Source organism: Pinus tabuliformis, chromosome X, assembly GCF_031772625.1.
Source record: "Pinus tabuliformis cultivar Carrire ecotype Pingquan chromosome X, CPIR1, whole genome shotgun sequence".
Lineage (NCBI taxonomy): Eukaryota > Viridiplantae > Streptophyta > Pinopsida > Pinales > Pinaceae > Pinus > Pinus tabuliformis.
Window position 1 is genome coordinate 727,851,939 of NC_142308.1, and position 27,220 is coordinate 727,879,158.

The following is a 27,220-nucleotide window of genomic DNA, read 5'->3' on the forward strand; positions in this document are numbered from 1 at the left end:
TTTTACGAGTCAGAAAAGAGCTTAAAGTAGACTTGTCCTAGAGGAACGAGTGGTATAAAGGGTAGCAATTGGTTCCGGTAATGGTGGAACTGCTCAAAACATGTAATGGTCAAGAGGCTGGCTAATAAAACCATTCATTACTGTGGTTCCTCAGGAAAGGATAAACAATCAAGTGAAAGCATATGATTGGCCAAAGAGATGGTGGCGATGGAATGAAACAACGAAGGCTCATCTAGCAGATAAAAATGACAATCACGAGATGTAAATCAGGTATGGGTTCATTTTTACACAAGCTTGAACCATGGAGAACTCTACTTGGATTCGGTTTCATGTTTACACAAGCTTGAAACGAAAAACTATGCTTGTTATAAGTTCGCATGCCCCCAGCATAATGATGCAAATAGAGGTACATGCCCCCCAAGCTTCATTGCATTCAACGCGGTGGATGGAATGAAGGTTCACTTTCGAGATCTTGGAAAGAATCGACTTGGATTTGACGAGATCTTAATCAAAGACTCGATTTGGAAAGGGAGTTGTTTCATTTTTTAATGAGGTTGACACAGTAAAAGAACTTTCCTCATAACCCTTGTTTCATTTTTTAACGAGCTTGACACAAGATCAGGAACTATGCTTGAGACTCCTTGTTTCATTTTTTAACGAGGTTGACACAAGACCAAACTATCCTCGAACACCTATTCATGGGCCATATGAGAGCATGGCTCCCAAGAGATCTTTACGGGATGGAAGAACTATGCTTTGGGAGGAACACATGTCATTAGACATCAATGACAGATCAAGTTCTAATGCCCCCAGTACATGATGTACGAGGCCATCTACATGATCATCAACAGAGGCAGAGATGGAATGGGTAGCCACATAATTGACCTGTGGCAAAGAAGGTACTACTTGTGAGCAAGAACCGAGAAGGGATGACAGCTGTGTAGAAGGCACCAGGGGATGAAAGAATGATAATTGATCTATGGTCACCATTTTTCTGTCGTGTGGAAAACAAAGCACACGGAAAAGTGAAGAGACAATGACCCCCATGGCATAAACATAGTCACAACCAAGGAGAAGACTGAAATCTAAATCACCTTGGACAATCATGACGTTTATATAGACAGTTTTGGCCCCCAAAGTAACAGGAAACTTTGGGAGGATCCTTAAAGGTTAACTAGTTCCTCCATCAAATGCCAATAGATTCTGTTTGACTTGCACAAGCTGTGGGGATCCCAAAGCTTGCCAAGTAGTGGAAGGCATGAGGCTAACCGACGCACCCTCATCCAAGACAGTGCCAGGTACTGCCTTATCATAGGCATGTACTGTAATATGGAAAGACACATAGGATGGAAGGCAGAAAGTAGTCAAGTGACTCCAGTCGAAGGAAACGAACGAACTACTTGGTGGGGGTATCATATGATTGCCCCCATGCTCTACGGGAACCAAAGAAGGACTCTCGTGATCAGCAAGGATAGGAGGGTTGTTCTCAGGTGCAGTAGAATCTAATGAGATGAGAAGAACATGAGCATGATGCTCTTCTGAAACAGAGTGATCAACGGGTGGTGAACCCAAGTTGACACTCTCCTCAATCAATGGTTGGTCAGGAACAGGCTGAGCACATCCAGGTTTAGGAAGAGAAGGGTGGACAAGAGAATAATATAAGTTAATCTCTTTGTCAATCGGGAGAGGGTCTGAAGAGAGCCTCTGATAACCAACAGGAAGTTGGGGTGAAGAGGCTGTAAGACTTTCCAAAATGGTGGAAGCTTTATCCATGAGTGGACAAAGGTGAAGGGGATGGTTGCCTTCACATAGCCTACAGGGGAATCGAATCTTCCCTTTCTTATTACTATTTCCAGTTGATAGGATAGCATCACCATGAGCTTCAGAGGATGACGAGGGATGACCCAGATCGCGAGACCATACTTCTAAGATCCTACGAATGCCAGGACAATCACGAGGAAGGTGGTCACCCTTGCACAATTTACAAGGAAACTTAACCTTCCGCAGAGGAGCAGAAGGTGGTCCGACCTGAGATGTACTCGAAGCAATAGTTGCACAGGTGGCCTCATGCTTATCGAACTTCTTCTTCTTCTTCGTCTTCTTCTTCTTCTTCTTCTTCTTAGTCTCCTGGTTACTAGATGTGAAACTTTCACCAGGTGAAGGAGGAGATGAAGGCGAAGAGATAGGGGAAGAAGGTACAGGCTCAACCTTGGAATCATCGTGTCATGGTTTGGACGAAGGAGACGGTGGAACAGGAGTCATGACACTCGGGACCACCGAGGTTGAAAACAACCAAACGGGTAAACCGATGGTTAACCCAGGCAAGGACAGTGTTGCCATATACGGAGCACCAGTATTGCCGAAAGGAGGAAATGGACCAAGATTTCCATTTGGGGGAAGACCTTGACCGGTGAACTCGGGGGTTGTTGCCATTGGGAATGAGCTTGAAAAACAATTGAACTGTAAAGAAGAACTCTAACTGTTACCAGGAATATTTTGTGGGAAGTAAATTTTTATGACGCAGGAACAAAACTTGACCTTTTCATGTTTCAAGAGTCGAGAAAAGGATGAAATGTGACTTTATCTCTTTCAAGGTTTAATAAGCCTAAAAGGACAAGTGCTCAGATGGACCTTTTCTTTTAAGGAGTCCGAAAAGGAACGAAAGTGACTTCTCTGGAGAACTAGGCAAAAGTTTTACCAAACAACTCGTAAAACTACATATACACCTTGGCGATCATATGAAAACCAAGGACTTTCCGTATAGCAGTCAATCTTCCCGAATGCTGTGTTCGGTGCGTTATGGTTTGTAAGGCGGTAGACATGACTTACTAAGGATATAGAATGATAACCTAGTGGGGTCTCCCAACATATACTCAACGGTACTGGGAGCACAATTCCGTACTAGACCATTATTGAGTCACAAAAGGAGGAATCACCCAACCTTGAGTGAAAACAATAGTGACTAGGTTTAATGACGCCGGAGAACGTCTCTAGCCTAGACCTCTAAATAGTGTGCGTTATGTTCCAATGCATTGTTAAGTTCATTTAGTTCATTTTTGAGTTGATCTTGAATTATGTTTCAGTTTCCAGGCCTTGCCGTATGTATATCAAAAACCTAGGATGCAGGTAGAATGAGTAAAACATCTTTCACTTCAATGAACACCTACCTACAGGAGGGTAGAGAGATCATTCCAAAACTAAGAAAACCAAGACAAGAAAATGAAAACAATAAGAAACACAATGCATCAATACACTAATCTCATGATACATCAATACTACTAATGAAAGGTTTAAAATTCGCTTTCCAATTTCTCAAACATGAAAATTCGTAATGCAAATGTACTTTCACTTTCGTATGCTAAATGAATGAAAACTTTTGATTTTTTTTTTTTTTTTGAATTTAAAGAGACAGACAAGCAAGTGTGAATTGATCGATCCAAACAATTGTGATCTATGCTTGGTAGTGAAGAAATCGAATCAACATAAAAAATTGGTTCAGTAATCGACACTAAAAATCAACCTGTAAGAAAACAAGCAGCGAAAAATCCTTAAGCAAATCACAAGACGGTTGTGGATGAACATTGAACAGACAAGTAACCCAAGCAAAGGTTTCTTGACAAAACTTCTAAAGGGTTAGGTCACATGGTCTAAAAACACAAGACTCACTCAATGAAATCAAAGAGGCGGTACCCTAACCAAAAGCAATTAAAACAAGCTAATGAGAGACAAGAAACAATAGGGGATAAATAAGATTGATGAATTCAGGAGGTAAAGTTGTAAAAAAAACTTTACAGGAATCGTCGGGAGTGTTACACTGACAACTAGAGATCATCGCAAGTGTTGCACTGACAATTAGAGACAATCGCAAGTGTTACACTGACAACTAGAGATGAGTCACTAGTGTTACACTGACAACTAGAGATCGTTGCAAGTGTTTCACTGACAACTAGAGACGAGTCACTAGTGTTACACTGACAACTAGAGACTGTCGCAAAAGTACACCTATTTTATGTGACGGCCCGATTTCAAGAATCGTCGCGGGAATTAAACTAGAAACTCGAGACGAAAGCCAAATAATAGCGGGTACAAAGCTATAACATCAGTGACATCGTCGCGAATGTTAGGCTATCTTCCACAAGGATCTTAAAAACAATAACAAATGAACAAGAAACTCCTAAACAAAAACCAGTCAATCCTCCAAACAATAGAGGGATTTCCCAGATTAACCCAGGTAATCGAAAACATTGATAGTTTATCCCCAAAATTCAAAAGACACCAAATCAAAATCAAAACAAGAGTAAACAAGAGAAGAAACATGCAAAGGATTCCCCAACAGAGTCGCCAACTTGTGATGCAGGAAAGTGTTCCCTCTGTGGACAGAGGCAACCCCTCTAGCCCCAGAGCGGGTCTAGTCACAACAAGGACAAAACAACAATTGATTCCCTTAAATAGTCATCATTGGATGCCTACCTCAAACCGACAGTTGATGAAGTTCCATTGCGTTGCTCTAGCTTCCGTTTCCTTCTCCTTGATGAGCAATCAACCTGAAACACCACAAAGAAACAACAGAGCACGTAACCAAGAAACAATAATGATCAAGTCAAGAAGTCATGAGCTATCAAGTAAATTACACACAAGACATAGGAAATCATCATTGATTGTATTAATAATGAATCAAGAGTAAAGCTTACAACCAAGTCTTGAGGTCGCAAGCCTTCTCAGAGGGTCCAACCAGTGTGTTTCTTCAAGCATTCACTCTCAAAGATGGGTCTCCCAAATAGCAATATATCTCTCTCTCTTTCATTCACAAGATTTACACAAGGTTAAGGGAACTCCACACCTTCTTGCAAACTACAAAGAAATCCCACACTTGTCACACTTACACCAACTACCTATCAAACCCAAAAGCAGTAGCAGTACTGTACAACCAAAAGAACTAGCAACTAAGGAACTAGCAGATCATGGAAATTATGAGTGATTTTATAGGAGAAGGAGCCTCCATGTAACGAGGGAGAGGGAGCTTATCCTCAAAGAAGGTAGTACAAAAGATGGAACCACCATCCCAGAGGCAGAAAGGCAACCCAAAATGACCCAACAACCAGCTCTAGAAACATCCAGAATGCCGACTGTTTGAACTAATTCGCCAAATCTGGATCGTCGCAGGTCATGAACTAGGGACTAGCGACGACGTCGTAATGACACAATTCATGAGATAGAATCGTTGCGGATTTGAGGATACTAGAGACGATGCAGGAACTTAGTAAAAAAGTGTCAATCTTCAGCATCAAAGAGCATTTGCTTAATATTCTTGCATGAGTGGGAAGATATGAACATGTTTATTTGACACATGACACAACAGAGGGACTGAGATGAGGACAGTGACAAATTACTGTGTAACAGATAATCTTCCCACTTCTGTTGTTGATGCGTGACATACATTCTCAACATGTCCTCAAGAATCTTGTTAACCCTCTCTTTCTATCCATCTGTTTATGGATGATAAGTTGTATTGAAAGCTAACTCTGTCCCCAAACCTACAAAAAAATCTTTCCAAAATCTGGAAGTGAACTTGGCATCTTTGTATGACACAATGTTCTTATGAATACCATGCAACCTCACTATCTCCTTGATGAAAATCTGAGGTATGTCACTAGCTGAGTTCGTAGAATTAACTTCAATGAAACGAGTTACCTTGGTCAACCTTTCAACCTCAACCATAATAGAATCATGCTTCTTCAATGTCCTTGGAAAACTTATAATGAATTCCATGGAAATGTCCTCCCATTTCCACTCCGGAATCAAAATCTGTCGTAATAAACCACCTGGATTCTTACACTCAACTTTTACCTACTGAAAATACAATCATTTCGCAACATACTCAGCCACCTATTTCTTTAAGTTCAGCCAGTGATAGAACTTCTTAATTGCTATCAATGTCTTCTAATATCTCAGATGACTTGAATATGGCTTGACATGAAATTCCCCCAAGATAAGATTCTTGAGCTCATTGTTTCCTGACACATAGATCCTATCCCTAAATATGACCAAACCATCAGTCATGAGATGATAATCCATATCCTGATCACTTGTTCCCTATTGTTGTAACCTATGCTTAAGTTGCTAGTACCTTTCATCCTGTTGTCCTGCCTGCAAGATTTGCTCCTGCAATTATGTCCCATATGAACTCACTGCTGCAATGTGATTCACCTGCACTCTCCCATTGAGAGAATTTGCAACCCTGTTCTCCTTTCCCTTAATTTACCTGATCTAGAATTCAAACTCATTGAGAATAGATAACCATCTAGCTTTCCTGGAATTTAGATTAGTTTGGTCAAATAAGTACTTCAACCCACTATGATCACTCATCAAATTGAACATCTTGCCAAGTAGATAGTGCCTCCACATCTTCAATGCATGAATGATCATTGCCAACTCAAGATCATGAGTCACATAGTTTTTCTCATGCTCATTTAACTTCCTTGACCCATAACATGCTACCTATCCTTCTTGCATCAAAAATCCACTAAGTCCTCTTTTCAAAGAATCTGTACATGCCAAAAAATCTTTATCTAGATTTGCAATCTTTAGAATTGGAGCATTTGTAAGAAACTACTTTAACTCCTCAAAACTAGCTACACATTCCTTTGTCCATTCAAATTTCTTTCCTTTCCTATGCAATGATGTGATAGGATAGTAAATCCATGAGAATTTCCCGATGAACCACCTGTAATAACCTACTAATCCCATTAATGATCTTACCTCATCCACATTCCTAGGAGTTTCCCACTCCATGATAGCTCTGCTATTGTCCAGGTCCACTTCTATGCCTTCCTCGGAAACAACATGTCCCAAGTAATGAACTTATGTCTGAAATAAAATGCACTTACTAATATTGGCATACACCTGAGGCTCTCTCAATAGTATTAACACTACTGTTAGGTGTTCTGCATGCTCTTCCTCATTCTTAGAATGTATCAATATATCATCAATGAACACTATAACAAACTTATCTAGGGAGGTACACAACACACTATTAATCAAACACATGAAATTAGCTGGAGCATTAGTCAAACCAAAAGGAGCCACAACAAAATCATAATTCCCATACTTATTCTGGAAAGCGGTTTTGTAGATGTACTCATCTTTGATGCATACCGATGATGCCCTAATCTCAAATTAATATTTGAGAACACTGTTTCTCCCTTCAACTAATCAAACAAGACATCAATATGTGAAAAGGGATACATATTCTTAATCATCACCTTGTTCAATTACCTGTAATCAACATACATCTTGACAGTACCATCCTTCTTCTTCACAAAAAATAATGGTGCACCTCAAGGTGACACACTTTGCCTAATGTATCCCTTATCAAGAATTTCCTTAAGTTACAACTTCAATTCCACCAACTCTAGAGTGCTCATCCTTTATGTTGCCTTCGATGCTAGCACTTATCTTGATATCAACTCAATAGAAAAGTCTATTTCCCTATGAGGTGGTAACTCTAATATTTCTATTGGAAATACATCCTAAAACTGGTGCAAAATCGGATACCTCTTCGAGACTTCAACATCATCAATATCCTTCCCTTTGGCACTAGAAATATGAATTGTAAAAGATACACAGCCTTTCCTGCTACTGTACTTTTCCTGCATAGTTGTAACCATTCTCACTGACATAGGCTTCTTCTTACCATGTAATCTTCTCTTCTCTTTATCATAATCCAAGCACTCAATAACCTTCTCATATAAATCTACCTTAGTCTTGTGAATGTATAACCAAGCGATACCCAACAACATATTTTATGATTCCAATGGAAGTACATTTTTATGTGCTTATGTAGCCATTCCATAAATCTAAAATGCGCAAGATCTTACCCAATGGTGAACTCTTTTATTGGTACCTTTAGTCAACTGCACCAACAAAGACTTTGCATGCACTTATTTATTCAAGAAACATTTATCCACTAGGTCAGGATTGATATAACTATAGTTAGATTCAGGGTCAATCAAAATAGAAACAACTTAATCATAAAGCTTATCTTCCATCTCAATAATAGATGCTTGATCATAAACCTGCCTATTATCTAATGCTGCATAAATCCGAGGAATAATTTGTCCAACATCCCCAACTGTTTGTGCCTCCTAAGAACTGTAAATCTGTGGTCTTCCACCTTGATACTATGGACAATATATCCTGTGATGATCCTTGCCACAAGTCCAACACTACAAAGGCTTCCTTCCATCACCCTTTTTCTACTTCTTAGACTGAAATCCATGTCCTCTGTCAATGGCATTGAACTTCTTATGCAACACTACATTCTCCTTGCCGTTTGTATCCTAAAGTTTTCCTCTCTTGTCAGCCCACTTTCCTTTATTCATCTCATTACCTTTCCAATCCTGCTTAGACTTAGCCTTGAACTTTGATTTCTCATAACAATGTTGCAACTAATGGTTTCTTCCAATGATCTAAGCTCATCAAACTCAATTCTGTCTTTGAATGATATCAACAACCCACTAATGAATCTGTAAATATTTTCTTTCTCCTCCTTAAGATAAAGCACATATCTCAACAACTCCAAGAATCTACTAGTATACTCCTCATCAGTCATAGATCACATCTTAAACTCATATAAATCCTTTTCCCTTTCATCATAGTATCTTTCAGATAGATACTTCTTCCTGAAAAGTCTCTCGAACTCACTTCAAGTTATCTAATTTTCTCAAATTCCTCTGAAATTATTCACATCTTGCCACAAAATGTCTGATTTCCATTTAAGGATGAAAGTAGCTATCATGGCTTACATATTTTTAAATACTCATGCAATCTAAAAAAATTATTTATCCCAAGCAACCAAGCTTCTACATCTTGTGATTTCTTCATTTCTCCATTAAATGTAGGAGGATTTTCTTTTTTGAACTCCTCTGGAAAGTATTGCTTGTCACTCCTCCTATATGGATGGTGACCGTGATGAAGATTATGTATCTATAGACTAGAACTAGAATAGAACCCACAGTCATTACCCCTAATATCAGGTGTATCCAAGAACCTACCATATCTGACTGTGTCCACTGTCAAATCTACATCTTGATTAAGACTTGTTCCCATATGCCCCATTGGTCCTTTCCTCTTGTCCATGACTGATCCTAAGCGTTCCCTGTCTATGCAAATATGATAGACTCTAAAGGATGACTGAATTACCTTTTGATTTATTTTCCTGTTCTTTGGCAAGTATTTCCTATGACTAAATGATCTTGTCATTATCTTCCTTACAACTTTTGATCTCTACTGTCAAACTTCTTAATGTATATTCCATGTCAGGGGAGTAATCATCACCATCTTGTTTACCTGATATGTAGGTAGAATCACGTGAAATGTATTCCACCATTCTTCTAGTCATCTTGATCTTCTCCTTCCTACAAACATACCATGTCAAATAAACCAAATATAAACATGATCAAACATACCTTAGTGAAGTTTAGGCCAGGTTATCTCATTTGCACAATCAATCCAGATTAGCACAACACATGTATATATAATGAAATCAACATTAACATCATAAACCTTTACATGGCAACACCAAATGCAACAATGAACATAAGAATGCATGCATAATGGACACATAGACAACTAACATGCATGAATGACAAACACATTCCACCCATCTAGTCCAAGTGTTGAACTTGGCATCTATGACACCACTCTGTAACACACCACCCCAAATTTACTCCATTTTGCCAACCTGCTTGGGTAAATATGAGATGAAGACTTACTATGACATGACCCAACCTCCTAGATCCAGTTAAGGAAGTGGGGCCTACAACGACCACTGACTAACAACTCACAACATTCCTTAGGGCTACAAGACACTGAGGGGCCAAAGGATCACCCCAATTGACCAAACCCTGAGCTGGATATGCTTTTCTCACAACTTAACCCCCAATCACATGCATGACAAGGTTTGGGTGTGATTGAAGGCCTCCAATCAGACACACACAATGCTGCCTGAGTGTGGTTATGGCCCAAATTATCTAGCTTAGAGGGTGTAGTCCCGAGATATGAGCCACAATTCTAGGGCAGCCTCGAGATCACTACCCATAACTACCCTAGACTTCTTAGAATAATTAATGACATAATAACAAGGCTACACTTTCAAACTTGAAGGAAAAAATTGACTAAGACCACCTAGTAAATAACAAACATTTCGTTAAACACATGGAAAACATGTAAGTTACATGTCATGAATGCATATCATATCATATAGGTCTAAGATTCATTTGAGAATCACTGATAAGGCCCTATGTCCTCTCCACATAGATGAAACAAAATTTTTTAGTCCATACATTCATCAACCGATCAATAACTAAACAATTTATGACAAGGGCCATAAATGATACACATCATATAACCAACATATAACCAGAAAATAACCATCATATAAAATATAGAAAATCATCCATGATGTCACCAACATAATTGCTACAAATATACATGAATCACAATTAGAAGAACAACTCTTATTAACACATGAAAATACCAACCAGGTCAAGGACTTCCATGTACCACCCAACCATAGATTTTGTTGAACCAAATATTTGTTTTAGCCAATCACTCCTACGCCATATTCCAAGCACGGATGTGGGATCTCATGGAATAAACCAAACCAAATTCAAACTATGTCTTCTAGAGGTCAAACCACGTCAACCCTCAACCAATGGTTCCACCTCACGATCGTACATCACTAACACCAGCGAGATTGGTATCTACCCAAGCTGTCCAGGGCTATAGGAACTAGTAACTCAACCCACAACCTTTTAGGGCTCCAGAGAGTTTGTCTAACTCGGTTCCAAGGACTAGTAACTCAACCTACCATGGGCTCTAGAGCATTTGTACTAACCTAGGCTCCAAGGCTAGTAGCTCAACCCAAGTTGTTCCAAGGCTTCTAGAGAATTTGTTCCAACCCACAACCATAGGGAATTATGAGCACCAACCATAAAACAATCAAGTGGGAAAACCCACAACACCATGGCTATCCAAGAAATGGCAAGGCAAGGCTAAAACCACTATCAATCTAGGAAAATATCCATGCCAATGACAACACATAACCAACAAATCACATGCATATACCATGCATCCATCAATCAACAAGGAACTCACACATGCAACTTGTTACCTACAAAGAAATCCATCTTAGTCATTGATCCACCTGTTCCCTTGTGCTTTCCTTATTTCCTTTTCCTTCTTTCTCCAAATCCAAAGTATGCCAAAGTGCTCCAAGAATGCTCCAACAATACTCTAAGTGTACAAGAGTATGAGGGAATGAATGAGAGAGCCAAGGACTAAAATGACAAAAGCTAACCTGCCAAAAGCTGTGAACTGATCCTTGTAAGCCTTTTTATCATTGAGGTCTCTATTTTCTTCATTTTCCTTCATTTTTCCTTCAATTTACTCGTGAAAATTTGTGACTCTTCACCTCCCTTTTCTCCCATTTTCCTTTATTTCATAAATAAAATGCCAATTAATGCTTCTTTTCCTTTGCAAATTTCCATAGACATTTATTAATCACTAGTGATACCCATCACTATGTTTTACAAAAAAATCATCTTGGAATACGTGTCCCATGACCTTGTTCTTATTTTTTTTATTTACATAGGAAATAAACCAGGGGCTGGTACTCCATGCAACCCTGATCTGCCTCATTCGATCAACATCAGTCAACCCTTGTTTGCCATTTTCTAGTTCAGACATTGAATCAATCTTCTAACTAAAAGTTAATAGGTCACTGTCTATAAATTCCCTGTCACCCTCCAACTCACTTTTGAACAATTTGACCGAAAACCTATTTCTCTGCTTTAAATGCTACAGATCAAAATAAACTTTCCATGTAGATTCAATAATCCACAATATTCCAGATATACTAATAATGATATATGATTTCAATGCATGAAGAAGATTGACAAGTTTATCAATTCTATTTAATGTTCTAGGACTAGCAATTGTCAATGGCAACTTGCCTATCATTAATGGAGTCTTCAACAAAGGACCTAGGCTCAGGGTATCTTCTATCTCTTTTATCTTTTCCTTTAGCTTTATATTTTTTGCTCGTCGTCGACCAAAATAATTCATGAGTGCTTCACCACTAACTTGATGAAATTTCATCAGCCCTGGCATTGCAATCGAAGATAGATCAACTTTAATTTTTTTCCAATCAACTACCTTCTATCGGAAAGCTATATCCTTTCATTCTTTAATCTCTTACTTCCCCTATCATAATTTACATCCTGCAATGTGACAAAATGTTAATCAAAAGTAATATCCTCTTCAACAATTTCCTCCATTAATTTTTTTATTTTCTTACGAATAAGTACTAGCCAATCATGTAGTACAACACTATCAACTTCCATGTCCATGAATTCTTTAATGATATCCATTTTAGGCACACCTTTGGATCTAAATTATTCAATCGTGTGCACTCTTTCTGGATTTACTCTCCGAGGAGGCTCATCTTCATCCCTGCCACTTGATAGTCTATTGGAAACTAGTTTTTCACTTCCGTAGTTCTTTTATTTATTTTGTTGGAAGATGAAGTCGAACCAATACTACATGTGCAAGATTGAGATTGTCCTGTAGGAATTGTGCCACTTTGCTTAAATCTTTCTCCCATCCCGATGATCTCTTTTTCATCACTTTATTCTACATCTACTAGTATTTTTTAATCTTTTATTGATACATTGTGCCTTTCCTCAATCTGCTCTCTACTTCTTGGAAACAAGTTTTCGTACCTCATAGACTCAAGGTTTTCCATGAAAATTCTTCCTCTATCAAATCCTTTAATAGCTTCAACTTCAATTGAGTTAAAAACATCTAAAAGAATTGCAAAAATGTTAGTGTGATTCGTATTCATTACATTCACTTTTCCAACAGTAAACAGAAAATAAATAATTTTTTTTTTTTTTTTTTTCAAATATAGATAACCAACAAGGAGATTTCCTACATACTTTAACAACAAAATACCTATCTAGAACAAATATTGGAAAAATAAATGACCTACCTTCAAAACCATAAGTTCATATAACCTTATTTCTTTCTCTTTCCTCATATTCAACTTTGCTATATAGGAAAGCCTCAACCTTTGCAAATATTCGAGAAGGCTCTTGCCCATTTACCATGTAATACAATTTCCTTACAAAGACATCTTGAATTAAACAAAAATTTAAAGAAGCTTCGTGCTTCCACAATATATGATACCAAAACTGCATTGGTTCCTTGTGAAAGTTGAATCTAGGATTACATGGTAAACCATCAAACACATGTCTTGGCATGCTAATTATTATCATATATTCCATCGTAAAGAAGCCATTGTTCTTGGGTAATCTATCTAAATGAATATCTAATCCATTCAAAATTACATCAACCCAATAAAAAATACAATTATTTTTGTATGTCTCATAAAACACAAAGAAAATGCATTTCAGAATATGTGATGTACTTTCTATATCTACTACAACGGTAAAAAGCCATCATAAATCCCTAAATGGCTACCTAAAAAAATAAATATCTACAAGAGAAATATCAAAAGGAACCTTAGAATTTGTAGAAATAAATTCCCGCAAAATGTCAATTCCACCTCCTTTTGGCTCCACGAAACTATTCATAACAAACAATTCTAAATGCTTATTCAATTCCAGTAACTTGAATAACCATCTGAATACATTGGGATTTAGAGGAACCTTTATCACTTCTAGCTTAATTTCCCTTTTTCTTAAACCAAAATTATTTGCACAGAGATAAATAATTTCTCTGAAACCATAGACCTTCGAAACACACCCAACATTCGCTAATCTGGTACTCAAAATCTTGTTACTAGTTTTCTTTTCCATTGATAGATGCACATATTGATCATACGTTCTCGACTAGTCAAATATATCATCGATCTCACCAAGTGAGTTAACTGTATCACTGCAAACAACTTCTTTCCCTCATCTGCTACCCATTTTTGTTTGCAACAAAAAAATACCTTTTCACTGAATAACGTATTCAAATCTCGTTTCACTTTACAATTCTTTATTTTCTTCACAAACATTGGTTGTTACTATTACTTGTGTGAAAAACATTACACATGACACTTTGAATAAATAGCAATTAAAGATACCAAAGCCAACTTCTACAAACAGTAATAGGAAAAAAATTGAAATTCCAAAAGAATCCGTTCCACTTACTTTGCACCATCTCCAATATGATTGATATATGTGTTGTAAGAAACAAAAAATTATGATATATAATAATAGTAATTGTCTACTGAAGCGGTATATTTTTTGTAATAGCGAAAAATGGATTCAACATCATGAAAAACCCCATCGACAAGTTTTTCCCATACCACCAAACATTGCTGCAAATAGTTTATTATTTATTATTTTTTTTGTTTTTCAATAAAAATATGACTAAACGACTATTGACACCCGATTGACACTCAATATCATGAAAGTTGACAATTGTAACCTCGAGTCACAAAAAAATACCGCCATATTTTATTAGCAACGTGCCAAAATTTCCTTTGTTTTTCTTAGTAAAATTTGAAGACTCACAAAACTATCAATATTGTCTACAAATAGTAAAGTGCATAAGAACATTCAAAAACAAATATTATGCCAAAACATATTGAGATACTTAACTGAACCAAAATTGGTTTACAAATAACTTGACACAGATATTTCTCACAAAATTTGACACACAATTACGATGCAGTGGGAACCTTATTCTACACAAACAAATTTAATTTTAAACTCTTTGATTTCCGCAGTTGTGAAAATAATTTAGTTATTGAAATTTGATAGTTGTAACTTCAAGTTACTTTTAGTCAAATTTGAAGACTTGTAAAAATATAAATAATAGCTATAAATAGAAAAGTTTTCTTCTATGACGAATCGACTTGACAACTACTCCCCACTACTTTGTACAATTGAACCAAATTTGATTTACGAATGAATTGGCACACCTGTTTCTTGAAAACTTCAATACATAGTCACAAATGGATTTAATATTAAACTCTTTGATTTTTGCGGATGAAAAAATAATTTAATTAGTGGAAACATAAAATTTAATTCGTAATGTAACAGGCACAACTACAAAAAACAATTTGTAAAATATAAATAACAAGTATTTTCTCGATTAAATACTTATTACTATTATGCAATATTAGATTAAATCTCCTTTTAACAGATCCCAACAAGTACTTCTCTGCGATAAAATGTATGTGTGGAACACAGACGAGAAACGTTGATACCTTGCGCGTATCGGTATACATGATAAATTGAGTGTTTCATGTTAATAAGATAAAAAAACATCATAATTATTAAAAATAAATAAAAGAACCAACGAATTCAACTAAACTACACAAGTCGAGGAATGAAAACTAACACTATGTCATATACTTTCAACATAACAAAAATCCATATACTATTACCAACGACAAAACTTCTACACATGGAAAAACTAATAATTAGAAATTGAATAAACCAAATGCAATCATAGTCCATTGATTTAATATCAACATTATACGTGTGATAAGAAACAAAAAATTACAATACAAAACAAGTTTGAACTAACTGTAATAATGAAAATCAGCTAAGAAACTACCAAATGAGAACATGACACCGACAAATGTGAATCAGTTTAAAAGATTACAATACCATAGATATTATGCATTTTTCAGTACTTCTATCATCCACGACTTAATAGAAATTCCATTGAATGATATATAAACTACCATGGATATTCCACTAGACAGTTAATCACCACAAATCGGATAATAAAATATTAAAATGCAGAATTTATACACTATTATAGTTTTATTAAACTTCTAGATCTGTAAATTTAACTGTAAATAGTGCATGCATGTGAATGGAAACTATGCAAAAAAATAGAGAATGGAAAAATAAGCTCACACACAAACATAAGACACAAGATATGCTCTGGGAAACCCTTTCGGAAGAAAACCTAGTTGGAAGGTGAAGCCGCTTCACTCTCTTTCTTTGTCTGGAAAATAAGGCTACATGTACAAAGAAGTTATGCATGTAACCCATGGTCTGCTTCAATGCACAAATCCTATTTGTTTTCCCTACCTCTTATCTCTCTCGGCTATCTTTTCTTAACTATGGAACAAAATTCTCTTGAAAGAATGGAATGCCTCTTCCTCCTAGTGGCCCGGTTATAACATAATCCGATAACATACGAGTGGTTAAGTTTGAATACATCAACTCTTAACTAGAGTTACAATATAAACTCTTCTAAAGTGAATTACATCACAAACATGTGGCTAGCCCCATATACATGAATAATGTGGGGTTGACGCGACAACCTCCTGAACTATAGGTCTGAAAATAGGAAGTTCAACTTCTGGGTGGAATAACATTTGTATACAGATTATAATTGATCCACTTCTTGCTGGAAATATATTTGTGTGTAGAATAAAATTTAAAAGGTGAAAAACTATAGTCATAAAGTTTTACCCCCCAAAAATGTCATTTGATGCCTCAAAATTCTCTCGGAAGGTTTCATACCCCATTTTGCAAAACTGGATCCTGCTAATAAAATGGTCCCATTAGCCAATTCCTCCATGCTTTCCACTCTGAATGGATCAAGATGGATGAAAAAAATATAATGATCCAATCCAGATCACATCTCCCCATTTTGAGAGGCATTTGGTCTCCAAAATCTTTTACCGAATGAGGTGAGTAAATTTACCCCCCACCTTCTCTCTAATGTACCATTTAGATTTTCCCAGAAGTTGTCCCTTGAACCCAATATTCCAAAGGTCTTGCTACCCCTATCTTGTACTTCTAGACATCTTCTACAAAACTGTATCTTCTGTCAAGTCTACTTGAGCATCTGGTGCCAAATCCTCCACAAAAGGTAGGACCTATTCCTCTTCCTAATTTAGCATGGAAGACTCATAGAGTGTCAAAATCTCTACATTCACAACTAAGTAAATGGGCATATACGGTGGTAAAATTAGTTGATAGGAATCATCGCCCACCTTTTCTAGTATCTCAAAGGGTCCATACCTCAGAGCCTTCAATTTCTTACTAGACCCCTACAACCTCTCCTTGTTCAACTATAGCCATACTCTATCTCCCACCTTGAACGATTTATCTGTTATGTGTTGATCATGCCTGACCTTATACTTCTCCCATGACTTCTTCAATGTGTCTTATACCTATAGGTGGATGTGCTCAATCTTCTCTATAAATGTTCAACCCTCAAAGCATCTCCTATGAGATCTTCCCTCACTCCTCCTTGATACCCATATGCAATATCCAAAGGTGAAGGTGGAAAGTATCCAAAACAAGTCTCAAATGGGGACTTTCATGTAGAAGTGTGGACCACTCTATAGTAAGAATGTTGTATATATACCATATTTTCATCCCAGGTCTTTTGATGCTTCTAGTTGTATCCCCTTAGACGTTACACCAAATTCCTGTTGACTACTTTTGTCTTACCATCTATTTGTGGATGGAATGTTATAGATCTCTTCAACTTTGTGTCCATCTTCTCCCACAATGTAGTCTAAAATGCACTGAGAAATCTTGTATCCCTTTTTGAAATGATGCACCTTGGTATCCCAAAGTGCACCCAGACCTGTCCAAAGAAAAAATTTGTTGATTCTTGTCCACTGATGGTCTTTTTATATGGCATCAAAACACACTTCTTGTTGAACTTGTCAACTACCACGAACAAGTAGTCATGTTCCATCCTGGTTGTCAGTAAACCTCCCACAAATTCCATGGAAATTATTTCCCAAGGACGAGTAGGTATAGGTAAGGGATGATATAGACCATGTTTCTTGTTGCTAGGCTTGCTAAGACAACAAAGCATGCATACTCTTATGAACCTAGCTACCTGCTCTTGCATCTTGTGTCAATACACATAAATTTATAAGTTAGTCACAGTCTTTCCTACACCAAAGTGACCTACAACCTTTAGGTGTGAGCCTCTCTAATTAGTTGCAGTGGCTCACCTTAAGGAACACATAGCTTATCTAGCTTGTAGAGTAACCCATCCTGGAGATGGTAGTCAATGGCGATGTTGCCATCGTGTGCATGAATCTAACTCTAGAACTACTGATACACCTACTTGAAGTGCTCATCCTCTAAATATGTCTCTCTATATGCATCATGGGTGAATGGCTCCATGTGCATAAGAGTCCCCAATGCTGTGATATTTGATTTGGGTGGCCTTGAAAGCATTTTGACCAACTTGTTTTGTACTACCCTTCTTATATTTGATTACCAAATGAAACTATTGTAAAAATCTCATCCACTTGTAATGTCTGGTCTGTTGTAGCTTAATCTGGGCCTATAAGTACTATAAAAACTAGTGATCTATGTGGATTATTATCTCCTTTCCCATTAGATAGTGCTTCCACTTCTTCACAACTTGTGACAAGGCATAAAGTTCCTTATCCTAGGTAGGGTAGTGAATAATTACCCCATGAAATACTTTAGAATGGTAGCAAATGAACCTTCCTTCCTACATCAAGAAAACTCCCATAACATACCCACTCGCATCTATCTCCACTTCAAATGGTCGTTGCAAGTTTGGTAATGCCAAAATTGGTCCTTGGCTTCTTTTCTTCTTTAGCTCCTTGAAAGCCTTCTGTAGACCTTTTCCCCACTAGAAACTCTAGCCACTTTTTTTTATGGCTTTGAATGGTGATGTTACCACTGAAAATGAGGCTATGAACTTCCTCAGGTATTGTGTTGCCCCAATGAAACACATGACCTCAAAAACATTAGTAGGAACTATCCATTTCATGATGGCCTCCATATTGGAAGGATCTATCTTCATTTCTCCTCCATCGATCACATACCCAATATACACTAAGGATTACTGTGAAAACTTGCACTTCTTGAGATTTGCTAGTAGCTAGTGCTTCTTCAATGTTTCTAGCACTTGTGTCAAATGTGAAATATGCTCCTCCCAAGTAGCACTATGTACCCGTATATAATCCAAGTAAAAAATAACAAATGATTCTATAAAAGGGTGTAATACATCATTCATTAATCTCATAAATGTAGTTGGTGCATTACATAGGCCAAATGGAATAACTAACCACTCATACAAACCTTGCCTGGTTTTGAAGGTGGTCTTCCATGTATCTTCTTCTTTGACTTGAACCTGGTGATATCCAGATTTTACTTCCAACTTGGTGAAGTAATTTGCTTGCTGCAAGTAATCTAGCAAATCATCTATCCTAGGTAGGGGGTATCTATTTTTGAGCATGATTTTATTTAGCTCCCTGTAATTTATAACATCCACCAAGTCCTACCCTTCTTTGGCACAATGATGATGGGTGACCCACATGGAAAGGTACTTGGTCGAATGAAACCCTATTCAAGAAGCTATTGCAACTATTTCTTCACCTGACTTGCTTCTATAACAGACTGCCTGTACAACCCAATATTTGAAAATGGGGAGTTCGACAATAGCTAGATCTCATGTTCATTTTCTCTCTTAGATGGTAACCCTTTGGGCTCTTGGAAAACATCCCTGTATTCATATAACAACTCCTCCAATCGTTGATTTTGTTTTTTAGTACACCCCTTCAGGGATGCTTGGTTGGCACTTACCAGTGAAATTTTCAACTTTCCTTTGTGTGCGTTGATGATAAATTCGTTTCAATCCTTGACATGTTAGGTATTGATTAGCTCTCCAGATGAATATTTCATCTCGCATGTACATCTATGGACTTCCAACCATGACTCCACATACATAAAGGGGAACCACATCTAGATCTACTTCATCAATAAAATCAACACTGATAGCAAATCTAATTTTACATTGTTTTGTTTCCTTCAGTTCTTCATCCTTATTTACCCATCCTAGTGGATATGGGTTTGGATGATCACAAAATTTGACCCCAAACTTCTTGACGAACTCCACTATGATGGGATTCACCTGCGATCCTAAGTCAAAAAGAGCATCAATCTTTGCATTCTTGTTAGGAATGGGTCCCCTTGGGTCAATTTTGGGGTTAAAAGCCCAAGTTTTTGTATAATAAGTTTAAAGTCTCTACATTTTGTGGCTGCGGAGCGCAGAGATGTAAAGAGTCATCAAGGGTTTCCACCCTTAGTTTATGTAACTTGTGTAGGCTTTAAGAGATCCACCCATGGTCCACGGACCATGGGATTGTATGAAAAGGGAAGTCTTAGAAGAGTCTAAGGGAGTTGAGTTAAATCTTGATATGTTTGAGTCATTGATGAATGTAATGGGTATGTGAGAGCTAAAAGCGAAGTGTATTAGCGTAGGAAATAGGCTCTACAACTGTGTACGCAGAGGCCTAGGGTAGAAGTCCACAACTGAGTGCGCGGACCCCTGCAGATGTGTGCGCATGGTGGCTAGAGTCTATAAGGAATATCTGAAGCATAAATAAAGAGATTTATTTTGGAATTATCTATGTATGATCTACTTTACTTCTGTTATAAATGCATATGATTATGTTATGATGAATACTGGGTTTATATGTTGAATTGATGTGTGAATCCGTATGCTTTGCTTTGTTATATGAATGCAAGTAAGAATACTTGTTTACGCGAAGATCATATTAATACATGTTGAAGTTATTCAATACTTAAGCTAATCTGGGTAAAAATAGAAGTAATGATAATTACAAAGGTGCGTAAGTATTTGATCCGCCTATCTAGGGTATGCAAAGGATGATCGTAGACCTTCGTGAAGGTTTGAAGGACATATAAGAGACGCATATCGATAATCCATACAAGGCTTATCAACGTGCACGAAGGAAGGGTTAAGGTATAAAACGACATCACTACCATCTCTGGGTGCGGAAACTTGGTTTCTGCATCCTTCGATACTGCTTCGGGTGAGACTTCAGTTCGCGCTTCGTGGATTGATGCCAAAAGGGCCAGTAATGTAGGGATTTTCTTGGCTAATTAACGATGAACCTGGGTTAGGGCCCATCTAGCCAACAAATGGTTTCATTGTCGGGACCGAGATCTGCATAAAGAGATGTGTGATGTTGCATCACTGGAATCCAATTAAGAAGGAGATCAAAGACTGGTTGGATAGAAATATCCACGAATTCATGACACAAGAGAAAAAGAATATGCAATTGATGAAAGAATAGTGGTTAGATAGATATATGTACACAGTGATACATGAAATCTTCTTATGTTCCTTCCTAGTTGAATTATACAAGTGGATCGCGAAATTGGCAGAAGACCAAGGAAGGTGGAAGCTTAACGGTCCAATAGTCTGGACCACAGAGTTAATGTAGAGATTAGAAGCCTCTGAAGAGAAGATCACATGCACTGTCAATCATTGGCTCGATTGTATGATAGGAGGATTCATGACAGAGTTCACGGTCAATGCTTCAGTCAGTTACAATGAAGCAGAGTGTCGCTTCTTCAAGGGACCGTGAGGTAAGTATTTAAGGTCATTAAATACTTGGATTAAGATGCTCTTGTGTGAAAATTGAGTTATGCAGCTACCTTGATTTTTGGAGCTACAGAAAGTGGAAAGATCTTCAGGGATAGAGGGAAAACAGGCCCTGGATATAGCCCACTGATTTGACCTCCTCTGAGTGACGACGAGGAAGAAACACAAGCTTCTCCGTAGAGTGCTATTCAGTTGATAAGACAAGGGTTCCTGTGAATATCCCATCCACCCACACCACCTCCATCTTCACCTCCACTGCATATGCCTTCACCCACACCACCGCCACCTCCACCACCATCCAATATGGCAAATTTAGTAAAGTTTACTCTGTTCAAGGGGTTGGGAATTGATGACCCAGACCAATTTTGGTTCGTCATGAAGGTCGTATGGGAAACTCAGGGTATTACAAATGATCAGATGAAGAAAGAAACGTTGGTTACCTCTTTGCAGAAACGTGCGTTGATGTGGTACATTAAGTAATGCACCAATAATTTGACAGCTGCATTAGCAGATATTTAGACCACATTGAATAAGGAATTCAGAAGGCCCAAATCTGAAGCTAAGTCAATTGTGGGATTCAGTGAGATCATGATGAAGCATGGCGAGACACCTTGGGATTTGGATCAGAGGTTGAAGTGCACAATCTGCGAAGCCAACATGAATCTTATGGATGGGCAGCACCGTGAATGGTTTATGGCTTCGATCCTCCATCATCTAAGGGTTGCTTTGTCACAGCAAAATATTGGGACCCAGGTAGAAGCCATAGAAATTGCAATGAGGTTGATTGAGACACTGATGCAAGATGCTAATTTAAGGGTTTAGAATATTCACGCGCAGTTGCAGGACTTGTGCCTAGAATTTTAGAGTCTGAAGAAAGATAGAACAACTCGGCTAGAGGTAAGCGAAGAAGTTTGGTGTCTGAAGTGAAAAAGTCAAGGGCATGAAATAGATCACTATCTAGTCTTCGCGAATTATGTTGCAGTAGGGGGACTAATGCCTCTGAGGCCGGAAGCTCAGGCAGGACCAAGTACAGGGCCCGCGCTATGGTGTGCTATCTGTCAGGTAGCGGGAAAACATGCGACAAACAATTTCCATTTGTTGCAGAAATTTGTACAGACACTGCAAAAACTCTTCTGCAAATTTTGTCAATCAGTGGGTCACGATGAGTGTAATTGTTGTAGTTATGAGCTAATGATGGGTAGAATTCCCACATATAGGATGCAGGAAGAAACCCAACCTCCGGACCAAGGTGCTGGGGGAACGTAAGGTGAATATCAAGGGCGCGAATGAGGCCGAGGTGGAGGAGGACCTGGTAGAGGTCAGGGACAGGTTATTTGTTACAATTGTGGAGGACCAGGACACTATGCATGAGACTGCATGAACCTGATATGTCTGTCATGCCAATATTGTACCCACTTTGACCATGCGACAAAGGATTACCCTGTATTATTAGCTAAGATACGAGAAAAGGGGGTGCAGCCTCAGCAACTGACTCAGAACCTGCAGGTGATGAGGGTTGAGCCTCACAAGGATGATCCTAAGGTAAATATTGTGCTGTGGAGTGGAATGATGACTAATGAAGATAAGGGGAAGAAGTTTGAAGAAGGTGAATGGGTCCGCAAAGCACCAAAAAAGGGGATCAGGTTTGATCTAGAGTGCACAAGGGAAATGTTTATGGAAGAAAAGAAAATCTTTGCTGAGGCCTAATCCCTCAGGAGGTCAGGGTAAGCTAGCTGAAGAGATGGACCCTTCCATGCTTACTACTTTCTTGGAAACCTGTATGAAGTTGCTGCGCAATAGCAAGGCTGTGAAAGGACTGCAAGAGCTGATCAATAAGTGCATTGGAAAATAAAACACTATTGATGGACCACACATAGTCAGGAAGATTGGTACGCATAAGGCGAGAATGTGGCGTGAGATGAGGCTCACTGTGCAGATAAGAGAATATGAGATGCATCAATTTATTCTAGATTTGGGGTCAGATGTGAATGTCTTGCCTAAACAAACATGGGAGAGGATGGGGAGACCTGCGCTGTAGTGGTCTCCGATTCAGTTAAGAATGGAAAATCAATAGAAAATCATCCCCATGGGAAGATTGCAGGGAGTGAGAGTTGATATTGAGGGCACGAGAACATTGGATGATTTTGAAGTGATAGAGATTGTGGATGACAATAATCCCTACCTTGCACTCCTTAGGATTGATTGGTTTACTGACATGAATGGGGTAATCAATTTGAAGAACAGGAATATGATATTTGAGAAGAAGAGTCTCCATGTAGTAGTGCCCATGGATCTTGCAGAAGGACCGCGCTACACTGAATCGGTCCGCGATTATGAAAGTGATGATGATTTGGACCAGATTTATAAGATAACAATGTGAGATCAAGATTGGGTGAATTTGATAGTAGATGGATGCATTTCCTGGGACTGCAAAAGTTCCTTCACATCAGATTCATATGAGGAGTTGGAGCACTAGAAAAACTGACTGCATGAAGTATCCACGCTACGTTGTAATATGATGACCAAGTCATTGCGCTGTGTATCATAGAAGGTAAGGAGTATACCCTATTATGATGGTTTAACTAATGTCAATAATTTTTTGGATGCATTCGAAAGGGAAGTGCCAGAGAAGCACCACTTCTAGGCCTTAGATTGGGTGCTATGCGCTACACCTACGAGATGGTGGGGTATGCAGAAAGACAATTTTGATGATTGGCAAGTGTACAGAAAGATGATGAGATTACAGTTTGGTCACCCACAAGTGTGGCTAACAGAGAAATATGATGGAAGGGATGATCCGCGCGATCACTTGGCCAAATGGACTAAGGTTTATGGAGCAGAGCCTCAGCCTGAATGGGTGCATCTGTTTTGTCATACTTTGGATGTAATACCAATGAACTGGTACTTGGAAATAAAGCTCCACCATGGAACTGAAGAATGGGATGTTTTGCAGCAGGGATTCTTGATGACGTTTAGCTTTGATGATGGGTTTGAAAGTATTGATGAGGCATTGCAGGAAGTCAAGTTAGAAATCTTCAGAGTACCTTAGGATCCCTTGGAATTAATTAAACCATATTGGACCACCCAGTTGCACCACATGCTGGAGTGCTACAATGTGACTGCCGAAGAAGAAGATGAGGATCCAAGGAACATTAATATCCTAGAGACTGAAGGCGACCATGAAGTTGAAGGACTGCAAATTTTAAATCTAGATACGACTGCGCCGCTAAAAACAAGACAAGTGAACATTGGAACAAAAGCGGAGCCAAAATTTGCAAAGATTGGGGATTACTAGGATGATGCAACAATAGATAAGGTCGCTGAATTGCTCTGTGAATACCAGGACCTATTACCTACGAATTTCTCTTACCTAAAGGGGATAATAGGGGACCTGGGAGTTATGAAAATTACATTGAAACCAGACGCGAAGTTGATCAAGAGGAGGCCTTATCGCCTCAATCCGAAGTATAAAGAAAGGGTCATCTTGGAGTTGGATAAAATTCTTGCAGCGGGTATTATTAAACCAATAGAAGAATCTGATTAGGCGAGCCCAATACTAGTTCAGGAAAAGAAGCAAAAGGATGAAATAAGGATATGTATAGATCTAAGGAAGTTGAATGATGCCTGCGTACATGATCCCTTTCCAACTTTGTTCACCGATGAAGTGCTGGATAATGTAGGAGGACATGAGCATACTCATTCATGGATGGGTTCTCAGGGTACCATCAGATCAAGATTGTGCTGGAGGATAGAAGTAAGACGACCTTCACCACAGAGAGGGGGTGCTTTCAGTGTACTGTAATGCCTTTTGGACTGAAGAACGTGCCGACAATATTTTCGCGCGTAGTCATCACATCGTTTAAGGACTTTATCCAAAGTTTATGGAGGTACACTTTGACGATTGGACAATGTTTGGGCTGGTGAAACACCATGTAGCCAACCTACGATTGATGCTGGAGGTATCAGATCACACTCAATTTGAAGAAATAATTGTTCTGTGTACCTTTCAGAATCTTATTGGACCATGTGTGTGCAAACAATGATTAATGGTCGACCCAACTAAGATAGAAATTATAATTAACTTAGAGGCACAAAGAAGTGTGAAACAGTTGCGTGCAACGTTGTGGCATACAAGATACTACAGAAATTTCATTAAGGGTTATGCCCAGATTACTGTGCTGATGGAGAAGTTTCTAAAGAAGGATGCTACATTATGTTGGAATGATGAATGTCAACAAAGCTTAGATGTGTTGAAGGAAAAAAAGATCACTGCGTCGATCCTAGTATTCCTGGATTGGAAGAAGGAATTTCATGTGCATGTGGATGCATCATGTATTGTGCTCGAGGTAGTACAAAAACAAGCCAGTGAGGGGGAGTTGGATCACCCTATAGCGTTTGCGAGTAGGAAGTTGTCTAAAGATGAGAAGAATTACTCAGCAACAGAGCGTGAAGGTTTGGCTATGGTGTACGCGCTCCAAAAGTTTAGACGCTACTTACTAGGCAGACACTTTAAGATGTATACAGAACATTCTACATTAAAATAATTGGTTAACAAGCTTGTGTTGGGGGGGGGGGGGGGAAAGATATGCAGATGGCTGCTACTATTTCAGGAATATGATTTTGAAGTTATTATGAAGCTAGGACAATTGAATGCCGAACCAGATCATTTGTCACCCATTGAAATAGGAGAGGAGCCTACTAATTTGGAGGAAGCACTGCCTCACACACACCTCTTTGCAGTGCGTGTCGCAGAAAATCACTTTGAAGATATCATACACTTCCTAATGACGGGGATGGCTCCAGAAGGGTATACTAGTCAACAAAAGGAGCTGGTGGTGTGCGCGACATACTTTTTTGTCACTATAGGGAACTTATAAAATGGGGTTGGATGAAATACTGTGACGTTATGTGCCTGAGTTTGAACGAAGAAGCATCCTTGCTGAAGCTCATGGAGGAGCTGAAGGGGGGCATTCTGCAAGAAAAGCAACAACACAGAAGATTTTACATGCTGGGTTGTAGTGGCCGACACTGCATAAGGATTACAAGGCTTATTGTAAGGAATGTGATGCATGTCAGAGGATGGGCAGGCCATCGCGGAGGGATGAGCTGCCTCTAAATATGCAGCTGTCATTCCAGCCATTTGAGAAGTGGACAATTGATTTTGTAGGACCAATTCAACCTCTAGGTAAGAAGACAGGTGCGTGATACATCATCACCACGATGGAGTATTTGACCAAATGGGTGGAGGCGCAGCCTATGAAGGACTGTACCGGGGCAAAAACAACAAAGTTCATCTTTGAGTATGTAATGAATAGGTTTGGTTGCCTGAAGATTTTGATGAGCGATCATGGTACACATTTTCTTAATGAGACGATCAGCGCGTTGACGGAGGAATTCCAAGTTTATCACCAAAAGAGTACGCCATATCACCCACAGGCTAATGGGATGGTTGAAGCATTCAATAAGATATTGGAGAATGCATTGATGAAGGTTTTCAATGCATAAATAAATGACTAGGATGTGCACGTACCCACGGTTTTATGGGCTTACATGACGACTCGCAAAAATTTGACTGGACAAATGCCTTTCAGGCTGGTTTATGGCATAGAAGTTGTGATGCTGATGGAGTACATTGTAGCTAGTTTGCACATAATGAAATTACAGGAATGGCAGATTGTGGAGCCTTGGAAGAAAGGCTCGCGCAATTGACAGAGCTGGAAGAGGATATATTTTTAGCTAGATTCCATCAACAAGTTCAAAAGGG